The sequence below is a fragment of the Chenopodium quinoa genome, unplaced genomic scaffold (genome assembly GCF_001683475.1).
Source record: "Chenopodium quinoa cultivar QQ74 unplaced genomic scaffold, ASM168347v1, whole genome shotgun sequence".
Classification (NCBI taxonomy): domain Eukaryota; kingdom Viridiplantae; phylum Streptophyta; class Magnoliopsida; order Caryophyllales; family Amaranthaceae; genus Chenopodium; species Chenopodium quinoa.
This window is the reverse complement of record NW_018743572.1, coordinates 446155-458317: the sequence shown is the minus strand read 5'-3', so window position 1 is coordinate 458317 and position 12163 is coordinate 446155. Positions and strand designations below refer to the sequence as shown.

General features: G+C 44.1%; 1 long non-coding RNA gene across 1 annotated transcript; it reads right to left on the bottom strand.

The window, feature by feature from the left end:
* Positions 1-3857: 3857 nt before the first annotated feature.
* On the bottom strand, positions 3858-5778 carry LOC110681658. Its single transcript, XR_002503304.1, has 3 exons — positions 5596-5778; positions 4348-5391; positions 3858-4258 (listed from the first exon to the last, which is right to left on the bottom strand). It is a non-coding gene; the product is annotated as an uncharacterized LOC110681658 (long non-coding RNA).
* Positions 5779-12163: the final 6385 nt, after the last annotated feature.

Below are 12163 nucleotides of genomic sequence, written 5' to 3'. Positions count from 1 at the left end.
CTACACGTTCCCTTTACAACAAAGGCACGTCTTCATAGGTGCATTAATCGCAGCTGTTCACATTATGGAGGTACAGAACAACCTCAAATCAATTCATTTGGATGTGCATTGCTGTATTACAAAGAAGAAGAAGGTGAAGTATTCTCGTGTATCACTCCACGGCTGTGAGACTAACGTTGAAACAACTCAACGTTACTTACCTCCTGGGTCCAATGTCATAGTTTGGAATGCTAGGAATGTCCACAGGCCGTCATTTGTTGAGAATTTCTGTGAGCTGTTCTCTTTTTACGCCCCTGTTCTTGTGGTGGTCACTGAGGCTCGGTTCGACCAATCAATAGTGGATTACCTGAAGTTCCAGCTTCGGAGTGTCTACGACATTGAAGTGTTTTGAGGTGACAATGGGTATAGTGAGGTGCTGCTCATTTGGGATATGAAAGAATTGAACCCATGGGTGACTAAGAGAGGAGATTCGTACTTTGGGCATCAACTTGGTGTCGATATTGAGGTAATTAGTCCTTCTTGGACAACACGTTCAAAACGCAACATCTACTAAAATGTCGATACCAAAAAATTAAATGCGTGTCCAAATAGTACTCCCTACTTCATATTACTCTTGATTGTTAAATCCTAGTTAATTAGTCAAAAATTAGTTTATGATCTTACATATTCATTTTATTGTTATACATTGTTTTTAATAGTATGTCTGGGAGGAACTTATGTTGGGTCATAGTCTTGGTTAATTAAAGTGTATTACCTAACCATTTGGTGGTGTAATGTAGTCAAGTACACAGGGAGGAAGGACCCCGACCCCACCATCGTCGTATTCGCCATATTCCGGAGGTGATCCGACTGATGATCCCACAACCCATCACTGGAATGATCACCTTACCCCGTCACCGAAACCGGCCTCTTCTTCAAGCAGTGGTGACTATAATGGAGTAGGCCAAGATGACCCCACAATCCATGACTGGAATGACCACCTCACGCCTTGAAGTTGTTGGGTTTCTTTGTGTTTATGGGTCTAGCGTTACCTATTTGGCTATTACGTACCAACCTAATCAGGGTGTCTTTTTTTTTCAGACTTTTGGGTTTTGCACCTGCTGTTGTTATGTTGACGCTGTAAGTTTTAAGAACTCTCTGTTTCAAATGTTAAGACTTTGGTTAATGTATCTGTTGAGATTTTGTGTAGTATGTTAAGCCTTGATGTGGTCATACCCATTGGGGCTTAATTTATGATATTAAAATCATGTTGGTGTGTTGAAATAATTCCCTTTACATTCCGAGTACATAAAAGGTTGTGAAGCAATTACATTTTCACTAGTAACATAATTAAAATGAAAGCGACACGCACAATCGAGGATGATAAACGTTCTTGGATAAATCATTTTAATTTTAGCAACACTGTGATAATAGAAACAACAACAACAAGCTTTATAAGCTTCCACGCGATACGCTCCAAATTGTAAATTCTCTGACTAAGAACACCCATAGAAGTTCCGTTTCCGTGGCTGATGAAATCCACCTCACTTGCCCATTGCCAAATTGCAGTAGCGGCACTTGTAGTAAGGCCTGTGAGGGTTGGCCGCAGACATCGAAATTCGAAACTCCGCCAGAGACTGTCCTCCACAGTTGCAATTCTTAGCAGCAATCCAAATTACATTTGATTTTGGATTTGAAAAATGCCGTGCCCTATTTGAAGTTGAACTTGAGTTGAAAGACATGTTAGAGGAATTATAAGAGTGAAATGAAGAACTTTGTCCCCTTTTATAGATCTCACAAGGCGGTAAATTGTGAATTTTTGGCCGCCAAGGTTACCCCACACATGCAGATATCTTCAGTTGGATAATAATTCTTCCAGTGCTACTATTCTGTATCCCAGTTATATGTGAATACCCTTACAAAAAAGACCTTCAATGTACCTATTGATAGTTGTACCCCAATTTTATTACAAACCTTTTTCAAGTAACTGACGTAATAATTTGTGGATTGAATTAGCATGTTGAAAACAGCAGCCGTACCCTTTTACACTTCAGTTGGATAATAATTCTTCCAGTTCTACTATTCTGTATCCCAGTTATATTTATTAATTCAACGGGAGTGAATGTACATCAATGAAAATGGAATGGCAAATGAGTGATTACTAACACAATCGACAAAAGGCCTTGTTATATCTCATGCAAGTAATCAAGATTAGTCCTAAAGTGAAGCACGTAATAAATATTCGTGGTAAGAAGAGAATTTTGTGCTCCCAACGGTAAAGGTATAGGACACTTCAATATAAATCGAAACAGGACTGACTTTCTATGTAATTCGGCATACATATTTTTTGCAAGTAGGACAATGTGACGGATTAGGTGTAGAAGTAAGTTTTGAAATAATTTTGACCTGAGTACAGAATGTGTTCACAAACTAAGAACACTATAATACTACAACATTCATCAAGTATTCTTATAATACACCTTGTTGTTCCGATACTCTACTCTTCATAGTTAAACCCTAGGATTTTGAAGTCGAACCCTAAAGAGTATCAGTACCACTCTAAAAAATGCACAAAGCGTAGTATTTCACTACCCAGATAAATTATTTTGAATCCTAGTGGATAATTATAATTCAGCAAAACTTCAGTCCAACCCTAGGACCCTTCAATCCAACCCTTGTAATATACAGTTACATACATACGTACGTCATGTAGAGTAGTTCAAATGTGACATAAACCATTACTTGCGTTATGATTGTTATTTCTAAGCGTTACAGCACAACCCTGATCAGTTTCAGTGTGACAATATTACTATTAGTAGTACTACTATAAATCCAAGTGATAATCCCTACTTGAGTATTGATCGTGGAATATGAAATGGATCATGTTATCAATAAAGGGTCATGCAACACATCAGTGGTAGTCAAATATCAATAAAAGGTTAAGTACGAGCGGGTTAAACAACAAATATTAATGACCCCATCATACATAATACACGATACAATAACACTCGTTACAACACTGTCTTAACTAGAACAATATATGGCCTAACTATTTTGTGCACTTTGGTTAATGTGACGCGGTAATTGGTGGAAGTCAGTGTAGGAGTAGTTTGGAAAAGAAATAAGAATGTAATAACCCAAATCTACGATTCAAAACTAATACATTGAATTATGAAATGGATCCAAACACATTATTTGGTAACTCTGTACTTGTTAGTTAAACCCTAGGAGTTTGAAGTCGAACCCTACACGGAATCAGTTACTCTTTTTATAATAGTGATTAGTGCATCATTGTAATATCCCAGTTAAATTTTATTAAATCCCAGTGAAAAATAAATATTTTCAGTCATACGTCCACAGAATAGTTATGACAAAACTTCAGCCGAACCCTAGGACATGTCAGTGTGAGGAATGGACTTGTTAATGGTAACTTAGCAAGAAGTGTTATGGGTAACTGTTACAATAATGGCTTCAACTAGATAACTCACGAGTAGCACTGTGTAATCATTTCGAGTTCAACAATTACATGCTCATGCACTGATTCATAATCTAATCCAGCGGCAATCTTAAATGTATAAGTACATGTCCCCATATCATTATATTTCCAAGTCTATTTGTGACAAATTAGGAAACTCAAATATAATGTAGAACAAATAATACTTGAAATTAAAACGGTTTTTTACTTTACATACATCAAAGTAAATATATTGGCTATATTTAGGATCAGTGTCTTGATCTTTACAAAAAATCCCCCAACAAATAGGACATGTAACCTCTTGCAAAATATTAAGAGACTTACAATAAATGCATTCTTTACAAAAAATTTACCATGTTAACACTGTTAAATCACCTGTCCTAAAGAGTTATAAGTCAGGAATTATGTTTTTAGTTCATCAGTTAAGCTTCCAAAAACGGTGAGCTACTGCTGCTGCTGATTAGTAGGGTGTACCGATGCATGAGGTGGAGTTGTGTAGCGTATATTACCATGGGTGAACATCGGAGGTTTTGGAGCAATAGGTCTGAACATAGGCCTGCCACCAGCTGTGGAACATGCTGTAGAACGAGGAGTGTGAGGGGAATGGGGAGATGCTGCCAAAACACCAAATGGATACATTGGCCTATAATGTGTATACTGATAAGGAATGCAACCAGCCTTATACATTGCCTGAAGATCACTTTCAGAGCCTCTAGAAACACCAGTGAAGTACCCAATAGAACCATCACCATCAACCATCTGTATCCCGCCGACAGATTGGGGGCTGTAGGGGAAAAAATAACCCTGCACCACAAAATACATATATAGATGAAATAGCTATGTTAAACTTAAAACATGTTTTAAATTAGCCGATGAAATGGGATAATGAAAACCTGGTTGCTGGAGGGAGTGCTACATTGTTGCCGTTTAGCCTTTTTTTTTACTACAACTCTGTCGATTAGTGTTACCCTTCTTTGCTTTCTCAATACACGATGGGAATCTCACATCTGTTGTGCGGTGAGCCGGATTTTTAGGAATAGGAGGATCTTTGGGTATCTCAGAGCAACTTCCTTGCCTCTGCGTGGATGGAGTAACAGGAGTTCCTTTTTCTTTTTCCAAAGAACCATTCTTGTCACCCTTTTTGTTAATCATGTCAACCATCTCCTCCACTTGAATCTCAAGTAACTGAAGCGTATCAAGAACAAGTGTTGTTGTTTCTTTACAAAAGGACGACTTAGAGCAAACAGAACCAAACTTCACCATCATCTTGTCAAACCTACAAACCTCCTCTGTCTTACTCGGATCATGATAACCAACCTTCACACGGGTATACGGCCGCATCACATCTTTCCTCCAACGCTTCAAGATGAACTTATCTGGAATACCCACATGATCATGCAACTCGTACACCTTAATTATGTGACGACATATAATCCCATGACATTCAAAATACTTACACTCACACCAAGCATCCTTACTACCAATGTCAAGAGTAACCACGTACCTTCGCTTACGCTTGGAGGGCAACTCTTTCTTAGAGATTTGGGGCTTGTACCAAACTCTATCCTCGACAACATGCTCAACAACATGATCGGAAACATGTCTTCTGTTGACATATATCATACGAGTGAATTCACGCTGAACTTCTTTGAATTTGGCATCCGTGTAAATCTTCTAGAAGAAAAGCTCAGCAGGAAAATCGGTGCAGGCCTTCCTCACATACCTGGCATTGTTGTCGTCAGTCTTCTTTTCTGTTTTTGCTCTAACCGAGAGCGCTTCTTCATACCTCTCCACAAATTCATGTAACAACGTGTGTTTGCTCAAATAGCCATCAAAAAAGCTATGAATACTTTCGACCCTCTGCGTGGTTTTCATCCCGGCCCAAAACAAGTGTTTCACATATGCTGGAACCCACATAGCCCTTTCTTCATACAAGCCTAACATGGTAGCCACACAACCACTCATTAAAAAACAAGGAACAGGATCAACATCAATCACTTATAGACTACTACATATATCACCAGAATAGATGTGAGCAGCAACTATCAATACAACACAGCAGCAAAAAACAACAGACAACAAAGAAAAAGATAAATAATCTGCAAGAAAAAAAAGGAAACAAGATCTGTTTAACACCATACCTGCCAGCCACTCATCATCATCAGCTTCATACTTCTTAATAACCTCCGGCCAACGTTGTTCGAATTCCTCACAGTCAAGGCTGTTATATACGGCTTGGTGCAGTCCGTCCTTAAACTCAGGATAGTAGATGCGCTTGCCTAACTTCTGAGCAAACTTGTTGAGAATGTGCCATATACACCATCTATGCGTCATACCCTTCATAACCGCCTTCGAAGTCCTTTTGATTGAAGTGATTCAAGCTTGTGAAGTTGATGCTACGCCCAGCAGCGAGGGAGCGAGAAACGCCTATGTTGGATTGAAGTGATTCAAATTGGCTTTTTACTCACTTTTCCTAAATTTATCCTACCCTTTTACCTTAGCCCCATTACAAGCTTTAGAAAGTCCTTTTGATCGGCATGTATGTTTCATGATATGGATTGAGTGAACGTTGATTAGGGGATTTTGCTCCTACCAATCGGAATGCGCCACGTGGGCCAATCAGGACCTGCCAAGTGTCCCCTAGTTGGAACTGTCAGGGCTTGCCACGTGGCACGCGCTTATTCGTCCACCTTGGACCTGTTATGTCACGACATGTGGCATACTCCATGCCTAATGGAGAAACCGGCCACCCAGGCCCAACTTCCGAGGGAAGCCCAATCGGCCCTAGGTTTACCTAAACCTAGGATGGGCATGTTTCCCAAGGTTATAAATACCTCCCTTAATCCTCATTAAGGGGGGAGACAGAACAGAAACATTACGGAACAAACTAATTCACCGTCCGGCTACTGACCTCACTACCATTCACAGCCCACTACCGTTTGCTAAGTGGGGCATGGACATTCTGGGTCCATATACGCCTGCTACAGGCGGAAGGAGGTACATACTTGTTGACGTCGACTACTTCACTAAATGGGTAGAGGCGGAGGCTGTAAAGGGAATCAAGACGAAAGATGTAATTTCATTCATTTGGAACAATGTCATCACTCGGTTCGGGGTTCCCATGTCTATGGTTTTTGATAATGGTCCCCAATTTGAGACGCCTGTTCTCAAAAGCTGGTTGGGTGACCAAGGAATTGCAAACTACTTTGCATCTGTCGGCCGTCCACAAGCAAACGGCCAGGTAGAAGCCTTTAATAAAATCATCTCAGACGGTCTCAAGAAAAAGATTGAACGAGCAGGCGGCCTATGGGCGGATGAACTACCACATGTTCTCTGGGCCATTAGGACGACTGAAAAAGGGGCGACTGGAGAAACTTCATTCCTCCTAACTTACTGTGCGGAAGCTGTTCTTCCAATAGAACACTACGAGCCGACTCTTCGTGTAATGCTATATGACGAAGAGGCAAACTGGGAAGCCATGCGCCTGGCATTAGACTCACTTCCTGAAAAGAGGGGCAATGCTGTCTTGCGCCATGAGATCTATCGCCTGAGAATGACTAGATCATACAACAAAAAAGTACACAGGCGTCCACTCAAAGTAGGGGACTTTGTACTTAGAAAAATGGAAGCAGTTGGTAGGGCTAATGAGTCTGGCAAACTAACTCCCAACTGGGAAGGACCCTACCGAATCTATGAGGAAGTCAGGGACGGTACCTACCGTCTGGAAACACCAGACGGACAACCGTTGCCTCGAACTTGGAATGTAGATAATCTTAAGAAATATTTCTTTTGAATGATGTAAAGTAAAGAGATACTTAATAAAAGTTTGCACTTACTATTCAATTTTGTATTACGAGGGGCATGCCGTCTGTACCTTTACAGTCGGCTACTCTCCATTGAGTTTTACACTCTATCTTCAGAGGGGCATGCCGTCTGTACCTTTACAGTCGGCTACTCTCCATTGAGTATTTCACTCACAATAGGGGCATGTCGCCTGGGCATATAGTCGACTACTCTCCATAAGAAGATGGCCGACTGGTTCCAAACACATAGCCACCCCCCTAATACTCAGCTAAAAAATTAGGGCCTGGCCGACCCTGTGCCTAACAGGCGGCTACCCTCCTTAGCACCTACGTTCACCAAGAACTTACCAAGGCCACAGGCTGAATGATCAGACTAGGCGCCAAGCCAACTGATCAAATCTACAAAACTAATACGACCTGTCCCAACATCATAGCAGGCGTCCGACGGCATCCCTCCGGATGAAATTCGTCGCAGAGAGCAGCTCCCTTTTGGGTGGAACATTGTTCTATAAACTAATTACACGGCACCTATTCGACTGTCCCCAAGGGCAACCACGTAGCCGTTTTTGAGACAAGGATAACTCTATCACTAACCAAACCAGTGGTAGCAGTTGACATCTGAGTCAGATGACCGCCTGTATTATTTGGGATAAATGCAGGGGGTACCTATTGAGTTAATAGCCAACAAACATTGGCGAATCAAGGGGTCTAGCCGGCCTACGCCGCCTGGTACCTCTACTTCTCAAACAAAAGTGACGGCGACTGAGTAACTCCAACGTTAACTCATAGTCACTCCCTCAAATTTGGTATGGAACCTAAAAGGTTTGAGTCGTCCGCCTGTTTTTAACAAACAGGGGCACTCAAACCCCTATTTCCTACTAGGTAACCTATTGAGTTAATAGCCAACAAACGTTGGCAAATCAAGGGGATCAGCCGGCCTCCGCCGCCTGGTACCTCTACTACTCAATCTAGATTGTGACGAAGACTAAGTAACTCCTATGTTAACTTAATAGTCACTCAAACTTAGTATGGAGCCTTAAAGGTATGAGTCGTCCGCCTGTTTTTAACACACAGGGGCTCTCAACCACTACTCTTGCTAGGTTAACAAATTATGAGTTAAAAGCCAACAACATTGGCATAAAGGGAAACAACCGGTACCTGCCGCTTGTTATCTCTACTACTCAATTCCTTGGAGACTAGGTAATACTCTATTTACTTGGTCAGACCACTTTCCTACTTGGTTAAAATTACAAAAAGACAGGCACGCCTGCCTAAAAAGGATTCAGACAAAATAGTTCGAATACCGATTGAATAAATGGCCGACTGATCGTCTATCCTGGAAACAGACAACCAGTCGTCCAGGGGCATAGGCGGCGTACTAATTATCCGTACCTGTCTGCAACGTTCGGCCATGTACAACAGTCGGTCTAGTAAACTATTGGATATTAGATATGGAATACTTGGACAAATTTGAAGCAAAACAAAAATTCATTAAAAATAAGCCGGTCATTAAAGACCAGCAAAATATTCAAAGCCCCGGCCCCCTGGCCGGGTAAATACAAAGCAAACGGCACGCAGGCCGTGGAAAGAATACATTAAGCTTAAGAAGGGGGCAGTTCAGTATTAGCAGCTGCCGCCTGGTCAGCACTCTTCTTGCTGGACTCGGCTTCAGCTGCATCCTTTTTTGATGCCTTACCCCCAAGTGGCACAAGCGCCACAACCGGCTCCTCCTCCTCCTCCAACGCTTCTCCCAACGCCTCTTCTTCAGCAGCCGCCAGGATCTCTTGATTATATGTTTCCGAACACTGGCGGTACGTTCTTTCCCAAGAGGCAAAGTCGGCACTGGGGAAGAGGCGGCCCCAGGTCATGCGCTGGATTTGAGCGGAGTCTTCCATCATCTCCCGGACGAGCTCTTTCTTCTCTTGCTCGGCCTTTTCCGAGAGCTCTTGGGTAAGACTCTTCTCTTGGCTCACCAGGCGTTCTTTTACGCTGGCCAAGGATTTCTCCATGGCTTCGTAAGAGTACATTTTTAGGCGAAGAGGTTTCAGCTCGGCCTTAAGATTTGTGATGGTCGCCTCCAGCTCGTCATTCTTCTTCTGGGCCGCCTCTAACTGAGCCCGAACAGCGGCGGTAGCCTGCGCCTGATAATAAAGAATATCAATGGTCAGTACTTCATTTTGGGCAATTTGAAACATTGCCTTATCACAGTCAGAGGCGGCCATAGCTTTTGCAGCCTTTACCTCTTTGTTCTTCCGATCAAGCGGCTTGCGAAGGCCGTTAACTCGGAGCAGGGCCTAAGTACAAAAAAAAAAAAAAACAGGCGTCAGTTTCCAAACAAAAAAGATAACATGCGTCCTGGTATTCAAATACTCAAAAGTATACCTCAGCAAGGACCCCTGCAATCCCATCAAGGTCAAGGGTGCCGACACCCCTGACCGCCTCCCTTTCAGATGGAGGAACTGCTTTGATGATGGACTTGGCTACCTCTACCAAGTCAGGCCCCTGAGGGCCGGCTGCATCAAGCGTAAAAAAGCAAGTTAGACCTAGTCAAGAAGGAAGCAAGTGTAAAAGTTTTTACAAGTAATTGTCCATACTTCTAGGCGGCCCCGCCGGAGTTTTAGAAGAAGTGGCCGGCTGCTTCTCAGCCGCCACTGTTTTCCTGGAAGACCCAGGAGAGCTTGCAACAGTCGTCCTCTGGGCCTTGGGGTCCGGCTGTTGCGAGGAAGAAGCTCTTGGAGTGCCCGACTGAAAAAAAAAAAAAAAAAAAGAGAGTTAGTATATGCATAAGACAACTCCTAAAAGAGGAAGAGTTTCGAAGCCTACCAAGGGTGCCCCCTTGTTGGGGGAGTCGGTACAAGACTGTTGCATGAGAGAGACCCGCAACATGGCCGCCGCAGTCTTGGATGCTGTTATTTTACTCATGGCGTCAGCTGCAAAAAATAAACAGCAAAGTTAGTAAAAATCCCAAGTAAACAAGGCGTGAAAAAACAGAGTATTTGTCAGGCCGGCTACCTCTAGAGCACCGACTGCTGAGGCCACAGGCGGCCAAAAAGTACTCGTCATAGAGCCACTTGAAGCTCGGGACGCAGTTTAGGGGTACTTGCTCTCGTACCCCTGAAGTAGAGTTCACCCTAGTCTCTACTTTGAAGAGTCCTTTGTCTAGGATCTCTGTTTTAGCCTTTGGGGGAACAGGCGGCATGCTGCGGCCGCCTGCGAGAAGAGGCGGATCCCTATTCCACTTGTTAAAGCGTTTGTTCAGCTCCGTGTCTGAACCCTCGATGATAAGGAAGGTGTTCCGCCAATCCTTCCATTTGTTCGCCTTACCTCTCGTCATGAGGTAGCCCCTATGGCTTGTTAATTGATACCAGCCGGTACCTCCCGACTTAGGGGTCCGGCTGAGATAGTTCATGTGGGCGAAAGCCTCAAAGCTTGGCTCCACCCCGTACATTTCGCACCCGGCCACATAGCCGAGTACGTTTACCCAAGAGTTGGGGGCTAACTGCCATAACCCCAAATCATACCCATCTAAAATCCGCTGAACAGCCGGATGTAATGGGAAGCGCAGTCCAGCTTTGATGGCCGCCACATAGCAGCCAAAGCAGCCGTCATCATAGCTGGTACCAGCCGGCCAGACGACAGTGTCTTCTGGATCCGGCACGAACAGTAAAAATCTGGGGCCCATTCTGTGGTTAGCTATAAAGCTCTCCACTTTGTCTTGCATGGCTGCGATCCGGCCCCGGGGTACCGTGCAGTAGTAGGGGGTGTTTTCCTCTCTGTAAGAGGCGGACGGCTCCGCCCAATTGCCCCCCTTCTCAACTGCATGAGAAAGCCTCGCCTCTTGTAGGCGGCTGTTTCTTTCTTCTGAGCCTGGAGAAGCGTGGCCAGAAGAGCTGGACTCGGACTCGTCCTCTGACGAGTCCGAAGAGGACGACTCCTCCCCTCTCCCAGAGGGGCCCGCCTCCTCTCCCTTAGAAGGCGCAGGAGGAAAATTAGACATATCAACGGTGAAATGGGAAGGGACCACCTTGACCCCTCCCTCAGAACTGTCGGCTTGGCAGCCGCCTCGTTTCACTTCTACATCTGGCGCCTGGTCAGATGTTTCACTAATGAGCACCCTTTGGGAGGAGCCGTCCGAGTTTGAGATCATAGCAGTCTTTTTTGTTCTGGCCATCACGTTCTGCATAGACACAGATACAGTCGGACTTTGTATAAAGGGCAAAGATGGGTCCAGAAAAGGGCAGGCGGCACTCCTAGTCCTAGATTCAGCCGTCCCCGGTGACCGGCTGATCACTAACTTAGGTCGTGTCGTGTGCTTCCGTGGTGCCATTTCAAAAAATAAAAAGAAAATTAAGAGTAAGAGAACTGAGTTACCTGAACGAGTGACGGTTGATGAAGTTCTGGAAATCCGGTGCAGTCGGCTTGTCAGAACAGGCGGTAGGCAGAAAAGGTCCAAAATGTCAGAGCAAGTTCAGGGGTCCGAATGTTCTCAAATAGTTCTCAAAGTGTGAAAATGACTCAAGGCAACTCTCCCTTATATAGGCGAAGTGAGAAGGCGAAGGGTCACTTCCAGAATTCAAAATTTGGGCGGGAAAATCTCTCGTCCATTCGCCGACTGACACCTGTAGCAGGCCGTCGCCCGTTACAGTGCGACACCTGTCACAGGTAACACGTGACCAATCACGTGCCACCTGTGAGGGGCAAATGATTAGGGGATTTTGCTCCTACCAATCGGAATGCGCCACGTGGGCCAATCAGGACCTGCCAAGTGTCCCCTAGTTGGAACTGTCAGGGCTTGCCACGTGGCACGCGCTTATTCGTCCACCTTGGACCTGTTATGTCACGACATGTGGCATACTCCATGCCTAATGGAGAAACCGGCCACCCAGGCCCAACTTCCGAGGGAAGC